Source organism: Aulonocara stuartgranti, assembly GCF_965226115.1.
Source record: "Aulonocara stuartgranti genome assembly, chromosome: 4".
NCBI lineage: Eukaryota > Metazoa > Chordata > Actinopteri > Cichliformes > Cichlidae > Aulonocara > Aulonocara stuartgranti.
In genome coordinates, this window is record NC_138942.1 from 18,839,119 (window position 1) to 18,849,833 (window position 10,715).

General features: G+C 43.6%; 1 long non-coding RNA gene across 1 annotated transcript; it reads left to right on the forward strand.

The window, feature by feature from the left end:
- The first annotated feature begins 1,189 nt into the window (after nucleotides 1-1,189).
- On the forward strand, nucleotides 1,190-7,886 carry LOC309704214. The gene is made up of 2 exons (XR_014276168.1): nucleotides 1,190-1,241; nucleotides 6,771-7,886. It is a non-coding gene; the product is annotated as an uncharacterized lncRNA (long non-coding RNA).
- Nucleotides 7,887-10,715: the final 2,829 nt, after the last annotated feature.

The window sequence follows — 10,715 nt, forward strand, 5'->3', positions numbered from 1 at the left end:
TTTGCAAATGTGGATAAATGTCTGCAGTTAAAATGCTGGCTTAGTAAATAACAACATTGTAAATATATGAATGGTGACAGCGTTTCAAAATAGAATATAAGAATTGTTTGTGTTTAAAACCAACGTTTAGGTAAAGAAGATTTAAGGTGGAATTGAAGGCATAAACAAAAAATAAAAGGGTTACAGTCTGCAAGGGTTGTTAATACATGAGCTGACTGGATGCAGAGTAAGTGGAGTGGTCATCCTGAGAGGATTGAATGATGCTCTAACTCTGTGGTCAAGTCAGACATAGGCTTTAAGCAACCATGAGCCACTAATAAGCGTGACAAATTAATGAGTATGTGTAAATTGAACTTGTTAAATAGTTTTGATAGGAGTAACTCAATGAGCACGCAATAAAGTGGACTTTTTAGGGGCAGTTTATCACTGACACCATAAAGAGCAACTTAATTAGTAGTTCAATAACAAATTGTAAAGATAACCTTTGTTATTTGAAGAGAGAGAGAAAATTCAGGTTACATATAGTGAATAAATAAGGAAATGTTAATCTCTGCGTCATTCCACACTGAAATTTCAATTGTAGGGGATCATTTGGAGGTGAATTGTGTAGGACACGGGGAGACAGAAGAATCTCCCCATGAGTTTTCAGTGTGCATAGAAATTGAGGAGGCTGAACTGGAAGCCTGCCTGGGTCGTTGTTTTTGTTTATTTGAGGGTCTGCTGGAAGTTTGTGAAAACGACCACCTTGATATGTGGGAGCCTTCCCGGGCAGCGATTTTTTTGTTAAACCTGTGGCAGGCTGTGCAACATGGAGAAAGCTTTGACATAATGACATAAAGGTGATTTCGTGGTTTTAGATTTATTAGTACGGGATGCTTGAGGGTGTGTTGCTGTAAAGTATATAAGGGACGCGCAGCGCCGTTAATGGGTTTAAAATAAATGAAAAAACACTAATCCGAGGAACTATTGGAGAGGTAAGTATACGGAGGTGAGCGCGTTGCGCATAAGGGTTGCTGGTGTCATATATTAACACTTTGAGGGCGAATAATTTTGATTGAGTGTCAACGCTTGAGAACGCGAGGACAGCGTCTAAAGGGCTGGGTTAAACTTTGTGTATCACCGAGCAGGGGAAGAGGAGCCAGTGGTTGCGAGAACAGCGAGACGAAGATTGAAACCGAAAGATAAGCGTGTCTGGGTGACCTAGACCAAGAAGGTGGAGTCGACCAACGCCATTGGAAGAGGTAAGTCTGTGTTTCAGAGAATGGCTGACAGCTCGGGTGCGACACCTAGTGGGAAAAGGGGATGCAAACCTCTGAAGGATCAGCTTGAACAGCTTAAGAACGCTATTCGTTTGGCTTCACCTGGAGCACTAAAATCAGCAGAGAAAGAGTGCCAAGCGATGGAGGTTGAGGTAAGCAAACTTATTACATCCCAACAGAAAGGGCTGGGTGATAAAATACCTCTGAGCTTGGTGTTAAAAACTGAAGGAGAAGTGTATGGACAAATGCATGAGGCCCTACGTGCGTCCATAGAGGCATTAACGGCATTGGAGGTTATAAAGCAGAGAGTAATGCAGGGAGGGCCAGAAGAGGAGAATGAAGACCGTGCGACGTCATCAGAAGAAGAAGACGATGAGGAGGACGAAGATGGAGGAGCTGCACCCCAACCAAGTACAAGCCTAATTTTGAGGAAAAGAAGTGTGAAGAGAGACCAAGCACAGAGACAGCCCATATTTAAGAGCTCAAAGGGGAAAGGAAAGTTGAGGAAGAGTAGAAGAGTGAGTTTTGAACAAGGAGCTCCTGACCCTGGTTTAAGTCTGCCTCTGATAGCAGGTCCAAAGAACGAACCAGTTTATCGCGCCTATAAGGTGAGAGATTTGGAAGCATTGGTTAAACAACTTCCACCAATAACCAAGGGAGAACATTGGGAAGGAGAAGAATTAGCGCTGGGCGACTTTCGCACTTTGGCTGGACGTTGTATGCTGGGTGGTGGGTTAGCAGATGTAGAGCAGATAGCTCAAACAACCAGATATGCAAATGACCTGAAATATCATGAGGTGCAGAGTGACTTAGCAGATGCAGTTCGGGAGAAGGACCCAACTCCTAACTTTGGAGCCATTCCAAAAATTATTTGGGATCCCAAAAACACACCCAGAGAGTGTTTAGCTAAAGCAAAGGAACAATGGTTGTTAGGAACAGGAATACATCCGGGGAAGGAGGGTGAAAGTAGAGCGTGGTTTCGTTCGGCAGTGCTGGCAGGGCTGCCCAACCAGGTTGCAGTTGACTTGGAAAAGAACCCAGATTTTGCCGTTGCAGACTCGGTGCAGTGGGACAGACATGTGACCCACAGACTTCAGCAGGAACAGGATTTGGCAAACAAACAAAAGAAAGAGTTGGAGGAAGCCCAGGCGTGGCTGGTCAAGTTGCAGCTGGCAGAAGCAAAAAACAAAGCAGGAGACAGAAAGAAAGAGGATAAAGAGAGCGCAAGCAAAATAATGGTGGCAAGGCCTCAGCCCGATCCTGTGCCTGACTGGCCAGATCAGGATCCGGGTCTCTACCCTGATGACCGTTGGCCCGCCAATGCACCAAGGCAGCGTCAACCCGTAGGGAATTGGGGGACCGGTGGACCGCAGAGAGGGCGTGGTGGATCCGTGAGGGGAGGACAAAGGGCTCGGAATCCGGGGAATCCTGGCAGGGTGTCTTGGACTGCGTGTCTGAGATGTGGAGCAGAAGGACACTGGGTCCGAGACTGCCCTGAACCGCCGCAGAACTATCAGGGGCGAGGCTATCGATCCCAGGCACGAGGAGGCCCAAGACAAAGAGCTGCTTACAGGGGAGCACATCAAGCTCCAAACCCGAATGCAGCACCAGCCCCCAGTACCCAGTAGCCGACTGGGGCTGGGAGGGGGAGCAATACTGATGGAGCCCGGAGAAACTGAACAGCGTGGGGACGGCAGAACCTATGCTGTCAAGGATGATGATCCAGCATTGACACAGCTGGGAAAATAGACTTTGAAGCACCAATATGTGGTGTCCTCACAGGTGCCTGGAAAATCTCATGGGCAGGGACCTGCTTGTGAAACTGGGATCACCTTCAAAGACTCAATATTTAGTCCAGAACTCTGAACAACCCACTGCCGAAATCTACTGGGGGAGGCTAGTGGAAGAAGGCATTCTGAGACATTATCAGCTGTGGAAACCCTGGATAATGAGCCTGGCCGTCTATTCCCCTCTGCGAGATCCTTTCCACGTTACACTCTTTTATGATAGGGAAGATAATGATATCTATCGGGAACAGTTCCAGTCTGATCTTGAGGGACAGACGTGGAATGTGCAAACACATAACATTTATGTTGGACCAGAAGGTGTGGCCGCGGCTGTGAAATTTATTGATGAACAACTGCCTTGGTACAATGTGGGAGAGGATTCAGCCCCTCACATTACATTGGCGGTCCACGAGGGTCATGGGCCAAGAGATCTGGGACCAATGGTCAAGCGGGCGCTGGACAACGCATGCTGGCAAAGCACCCAAATTCCAAACGTTTGGTATGCACCAAAATGTAAAATATATCGCATAACTTGTTTGTCCAACGATGCAGTGATCTTAGAACATAAAGAAATCTCCAGAATACATGGCAGGGAAAGAATGGATCATCCTGATGCAGTAGCTGAGCTCTCAAAATTGCCTGGTACTTTGTGGTCCGCAGGGCCCACAGATGTAGGTCTAGCTAACTGTTCGCCTGTCCTGTTCCAGCTGAAGTCTGACATACCATTTAACAGACCATAATAGAAGCACAAAACTGAAGACCAAAAGTGGTTCACATGTATTGACCTAGCGAATGCATTCTTTTGTCTCCCACTGCACGAGTCACTCAGAGACATTTTCTCATTCACATACAGAGGCCGCAAATTTAGGTACACACGCCTACCACAAGGCTTTGCACTCTCACCAGGAATTTTTAATCAGGTGTTGAAAGAGGCATTGTCCCCATGTCAACTGCCAGGGGGCTGTACATTAATACAGTATGTTGATGATCTTCTTATTGCAGCCCCGTCAGCAGCGGCCTGTACGGTAGCATTGCTCGTGGTGTTGAACAAATTGGCGGAGTGTGGCTTCAAAGTGAGCAAAGAAAAACTGCAGTTGGTCCGGCCAGAGGTAACATTCCTGGGCCGGGTGATCGCACACAGATCAGTGGGGTTAATGAACACACACAGAGACCAAATTCTGACACATCCAAAACCAAGAACTGTGAAGGAGTTGCTTTCCTTTCTTGGCTTGACAGGTTACAGCAGGCAGTTCATTCCGAACTATGCGGGTAAAACGGCCCCTTTAAGGGACCTGATCAAGAAAGTTGGTGTTCGAAATCTGAAGGCTGAATTGCCTTGGACGCCGGACACAGAGACAGCGTTCATTTCACTAAAACAGGATTTGTCAAGAGCCACAGATCTGGCCACACCTAACTATGATGAGGCATTTTATCTTGATGTTTCAGAAACAAAGGGAGTTGTGAATGGTGTGTTGTTTCAGAAAAAAGGGGGAGGTAGGGATGTACTTATGTATGTCAGCATAAGATTAAATTCAACAGAAGCAAGGCATCCCACATGCACACAACACGCAGCAGGAGTAGCAAAGATAATTCAGAAAACAGCACATATAGTGAGGGAACACCCACTGAAAGTGCTTACTACACACAGTGTAGTGGCCTATGTGAACTCACAGGCATTCACAATGACTCCACTGACGCAACAAAGGTTCAGCAAAATTTTAGAGGCGCCAAATTTGATATTCACACATGAAGGAATAAATATGGCAGACCTAATGGGGTCAGGAGAACCACATGACTGTATTAAGAAAGCCCAGGTTGAAGGAAAAATCGAGGGACAACAGTCGGCCCAGAGAGCTGAAGTGATAGCCCTAACTCGAGCCCTGAGGTTGGCTAAAAACATGAGAGTGAACATCTACACTGACTCAGCATATGCGTTTGGAGCAGCTCATGTGGAACTGGCTCAGTGGAAGAGAGCCGGGTTCAGAACGGCCACTAATGCACCCATCTGTCACAAAAAGGCCCTGGAGGACCCAGACGAGGTAAGTATTATAAAATGCAAAGGCCACTCACAAGCAGACAGTATGGTGGCAAGAGGAAATCAGAAAGCTGACGAAGCCGCAAAGGAAGCAGCGGGCTACAAAGGACAGAGACAACTGGTGCAGGTAACCCCAGAAGAGGAGGTTAGCACTAACAGCATGGAAGAAGTTAGACAGGCTCAGGAGGAGACATCCCCAGAGGAAAAGGGGGTGTGGGAAAACAAAGGAGCCTGGCAAGATGGCGGTTTGTGGAGGGGGCCAGATGGGCGTCCCGCTTTAACGGCCAAAATGGCGGAACAAAAGGTGAATGAGGCTCACGGGCTTGGTCACGTGGGAGTGGAACAGATGGAGAGAAATTTGTGCCGATGGTGGCATCCTGATTTGAGAAGGATGATACTGGAAAAGGCCAGAACGTGCCTAATTTGTGGGGCACACAACCCAAAGCCAGCAGTAAAACCTGAAGCTGGTAAGTTTCTCATGCCAGAAAGGCCAGGAGAAGAGGTCGTGATTGATTATACCGACATGATTGATACAGGCCCAGGTGGGGTGAGGTATTTGCTGGTGTGTGTGGATGTTTTGACTGGATGGCCCGAAGCATGGGCGACTAAATGTGAAGACGCGAAAAGCGTGATTAAGTGCTTAATCAATCATTACATTCCAAGGCATGGGTTTCCCAAGAGAATTAGATCAGACAATGGTACTCACTTCAAGAATAAAGATTTGCAAGAGGTAGAGAGGATGTTGGGAGTGCAACATAAGTTCGGGACGGTCTTTCATCCTCAATCTCAAGGAAAGGTAGAGAGGATGAACCTAAATTTGAAAAGCAAGTTGGCTAAAATTTGTGCGCAGACAGGGCTAAATTGGGTCGCAGCCCTGCCCATTGCTTTGATGACCATAAGATGTTTATGATGATGTTAACTTTGTATTTCAGGTGCAGTTATAACTATTTTATACATATTGCATTTTGTGCTTTTAAAGGAGTTGTGGCTCAACTTTGTCTCTGGAGGGTCATGAGCCTTTGGCTAGCGCTATGATTAGCCAATCTACTGTGAGGATAATATGAGTTCATGAAGGATTGCACACGCTTACAGACACAGAGTTAAGAAACACACATGACAGTATTGATTCCAGGCAAAAGGCCCTAAATTCATTTAGCTTTTAACTGAACTTAAAGAAGGACCAAAGAGGAAGGAAAGCATATATTTTGGTTAAGTCTGATACATTAGAATTAGAAGGTATTGTTACATTAAGGGAGCAAAATGAAATAAAAAGGTTATACCAAAACAGGTGATAACATAGGAAATGTGAGGTTTTAATATGAAGTTAGTGTTAACACATAGGAGTTGTTTCAAGGCAGCATTTAGCTATGATGAAATGTATACAGGAGTAATTGCTTATATGCTTAAACTTAATTGATTAAAGTGGTTGTTTTCTTTTGGAGTAGATTAACTTGCAGCAGCGACAACTTGTGCACAGGATGTTGATGATTAGATAAGGGAAAATAGAGCGAGCAACCGGACGTGAAACCAGCGCTTAAAAGAATTTTAAAGTGATGAGTAACGTTGAGGAGTATACATAAATGCAAGTCAATAAGTTAAGAAGATAATTAGGATCAGGCTTTTGATTAAAGAGTCCCAGATAGGATAAGTTAGGGAGATGCAAGAGAAGGTGTTTTGTTTCCTTTGCAGAAGATCGATCTCGGCGACCACAGGAGGGGCGAGGATCCTGGAGATCTCGAGGTTCGAGACCACCAGAGAAGGGTCTGCGTGAGGACACAATGTATTGTGACCTCTGGTGTTCCAGAGGTCAAAAGGGGGAGTGTCGAGGAGGGAAATTATTTTACTGCTATTGTTAAATAATTGTCATTGCATTAATAATATAATCTGCAGCATGGATATTGCATTCCAAGGTTTAAACAGTGTCTCTTTCAGAAAGACTGAGTTGCAGGCTGACAGGAAGTTGTATGCAGAAGTGAAACCAGGAAGTTATTTTGAGCCGCAGGCTAAGACGAGGCTTTAACAATGTAACAGATAGCTTTAAGAAGGCCTTAAGCAGCTATGACTATTTTATACACAATGCATATCTGTGCTTATTAAAGAGTTGGAGCTCGGTCAATTAATTGGGGGTCGGAAGCTTTGTTCGGCGCGATGTTCGGACAATCTATTGTGCAAGTGACTTGGAGCCAGAGAAGGAATTGCAATACATGCTTACAAAACACTTATATCAGGTCATTTTATATTAAGGTTTAAGTAGAGGTTCTTGATTAAAACATTTATTTAGTAGAAGACATACACATAGTCTCAGTGAGCTTCTGGTCTGGTAAAAGGTCAGAAGTGCAACAGGTGAATTGAGAAAGAGCATTTGAGGACGAGACACAGACAGTAGGTGAAGAGGTGACACAAAGAGCATGTGAGGTCAACCCACACACACACACACACATTTTAAATTAGATTTATTTAGAGGAGAGGTTAGTTATGTTTGGCTGTAACTGCAAAATTGTCTTGGTAAAAGAGGAACCGTTTCTTGGTGTCTCGGCAAGAAAGAGGAACAAGACAAGAACTGAAAGGTAGACAGGAAGGGCTAGCCATGAAAATAGAAGATGATTTTCTAGGTGAAAAGTCAATGATGATGTTGATCTGATCTATGTATAAAATGTATCTGTGACGTATGAAGGGGCGTCAGTAAATAAACCCTGATGCTATAAAATATCTGTTCATGCTTTGATTAAGTCGAAGACTACTTCCTGTCTGCGTACAGAGTTGTCTTCCCACACGTGTGTTCATTAAAATCATCGTTTGACTTCACCCGGCCGGATCGGTGTGGTTATTCTTCGATCACCTCTTGTACCCTTCCTCAATACTGAATCTTAACACCAGCTATAAGTTGGACTTGCTCTCGGTGGGTGATGGACTCCGTCAGGACTGCCCTTTGTCACCGATTCTGTTCGTAATTTTTATGGACAAAATTTCTAGGCGTAGCCAAGTGGCGGAGGGCTTTCACTTGAGTGTCTCAGAATCTCATCTCTGCTTTTCTCGGATGATGTGGTTCTGTTGGCTTCATCGGGTGATGGCATCCAGTTCGCACTGAAATAGTTCACAGCCGAGTGTGAAGCGATGGAAATGAGATTCAGCACCTACAAATCTGAGGCCATGGTTCTCAGCCGGAAAAGGGTGGCATGCCCACTCTGGGTCAGGGACGAGTTCCTGATCCAGAGTGGAGGAGTTTAAGAATCTTAGGGTTTTGTTCACGAGTGATGAGAGAAGTGAGTGGGAGATTGAGAGATGGATTGGTGCTGCAGTTGCAGTGATACGGACGCTGTACCGGTCCATAGTAAAAACAAAGCTATCGATTTACCAGTCAATCTATGTCCCTACCCTCACCTCTGGTCACGAGCTGTGGGTAGTGACCGAAAGAACGAGTTCGCCAAGAGAATGGGAGTACTTTTTAAATCAAAACAACTAAGAGACAAAATGAAAGACTGTACAAGATGCACAGGAAAAAGCATGTCAACAGTGAACTGCACAGACAGATGGGGGGGGGGGGGGAGCATTGTAAACGCTTGCTGTATGTTTAAAAGGTTCACTAAGAAAGCTAACAAGAGTGCAATCTGTATTAACACTATAATAGAGCTCATGACTCCATATGCTTATTTTATCACTGACACACACCCACAATCACAGTGTCTTTCTTGTCATCTCCCTCAGTGTAGTTTTGTCACTTAGAACAATGTTTAATTTGACAGCTCTGCTCTCACAATGTCTACAAAAAAGTTTTTGATGCATGTTCTTTTATTTTTGAGTTGTTGAAATCAGCAGAACCCCCATTTCCTCGCATAAAGAGTATAGTATCCTTAAGGACACATTTTAAACATGAATCTTAAAACTCCCACAAACGAGCCACTGTTTATTTGATTTTAAGGGGACATGAACATTTGACATTTTGACAGCATCCAATAAGCACTCAGTAGAGCTAGTCCGCTCCTTAACATTTATAGTTACCTGATCCACAACTTCCTACTTTACATTACTTCACAATTCCTACATTACAATTTACTACTGTAGCATAAGGAGGCAGCCATGTTTAAAATATTTTACTATCATGGCTGTACTTTTCAAGTTTATGGCCACATCAAGTGCTGATTCTCTTTCTTTCCTTGAATGTTGTACTGTAAGGAAGGCGTGACTTTTAAACACATGTCATGTTTCCGGCTGCCTAAAAGCAATACATTTAAAATTTTCCTATTTAGGATTCACATTTATCCAAAGTGCAAAGCAAAAATAAGTGAATACATCAAGTTCAGAAGAGGGAAACTTACAGATAAGTGCTATGGAAAGTGTTGCATTACAAATGTTAATCAGCAGAGTTAAAAGGTCAAATGTAAAATATTCCATAAAGCATGCAGGCTTTAACTGTATTTACGGTATAAGCCTGCAGTGATTTGGCTGAGCAGGCAGATCGATGCATTCTGCCATACAGCCTCAAGGTCTGATTACTGTGGGATTACAGCAGGTTGGCAGGGTGTCCCTAGGCATACCACATGAGAGTGAGAGCAAACATTTACCTTCAGCTTAAACTCTTAATTTCAAGAGTTTGAAACTGTAGTATGATGGACTCTTCCAATGCAATTCTAAAGACCAAACTCATGGTGTCTTTTAGCAAAGGATCACATACTGTGCTGAGTGAGTCACACACAGACTCACTGATAGAAAGTAACTCTTGACTTCGATAACGTGACAACCTTTTGGTTCACATAAAAGTTTCTTAATGTCACCAAATTGAGAAGCGCAGAACGTATCATACTCAGTCTGATATTTATAGATAGACAGACATCTTATATGGTACACATCTGAGAATCAAGCTGTGCTTCAGGGTCACAAGCCAGCTCAGGTTTTATTACAGTGCACAACCAAAGAATATCAGTGTCAGTCCTATCACTCTGAATGTCACACCAAAGGTGGGGAGCTTAGATATGTCTTTTGTTCAAGGGGCAGTTTGCTTTTGAACTGGCAATCAAATTGGGCTCTTTTAATAACACAATAATATTACTGCCCATTATTGTCTGAACATGATTACTGCAGATTCACACAGTGGAAAAAGTGAAAAATATGAAAGAACAACATGATTCAAAAATCACAACAGTTGGCCTAAACACCACCACGGTTTCTGGCAGAATCTTTCTCACTCACTGCAAAGCATGGCCAGTTTTACAGTGAGCTCAATTACTGTGTGAAGCAATCGTGAACAATGGACTTGTTCTCAGTGTTTCTGTTAATGAAGATCAATTCATATGCAGAGTTGCACAACAGACCGTTCTTGGACACCAGTAAGTAACAAAAGCTACATTTGAGACTATCTTTTTTTCAGCATAATATCCAACGATTGGTTCTCCTTTTCAAAACTGAGGCTAAGTTAATTTACTGATTAACAAAATTCTACTATTTTTTCTTACTGAGACCAAATTCTTTATAAAGGTTCTTCATTATGAAGCATTGATTTATATCCCATAAAAAAACTGCGTTTAAAATCATTCATGAAAAAACAGCCAATCAATAACAATGTTACACTTACAATTTAATATCTTGGTGTATTCATGGCTGGGATAGCTAGGATATTGCAGACCTTTGTTGGTTTTT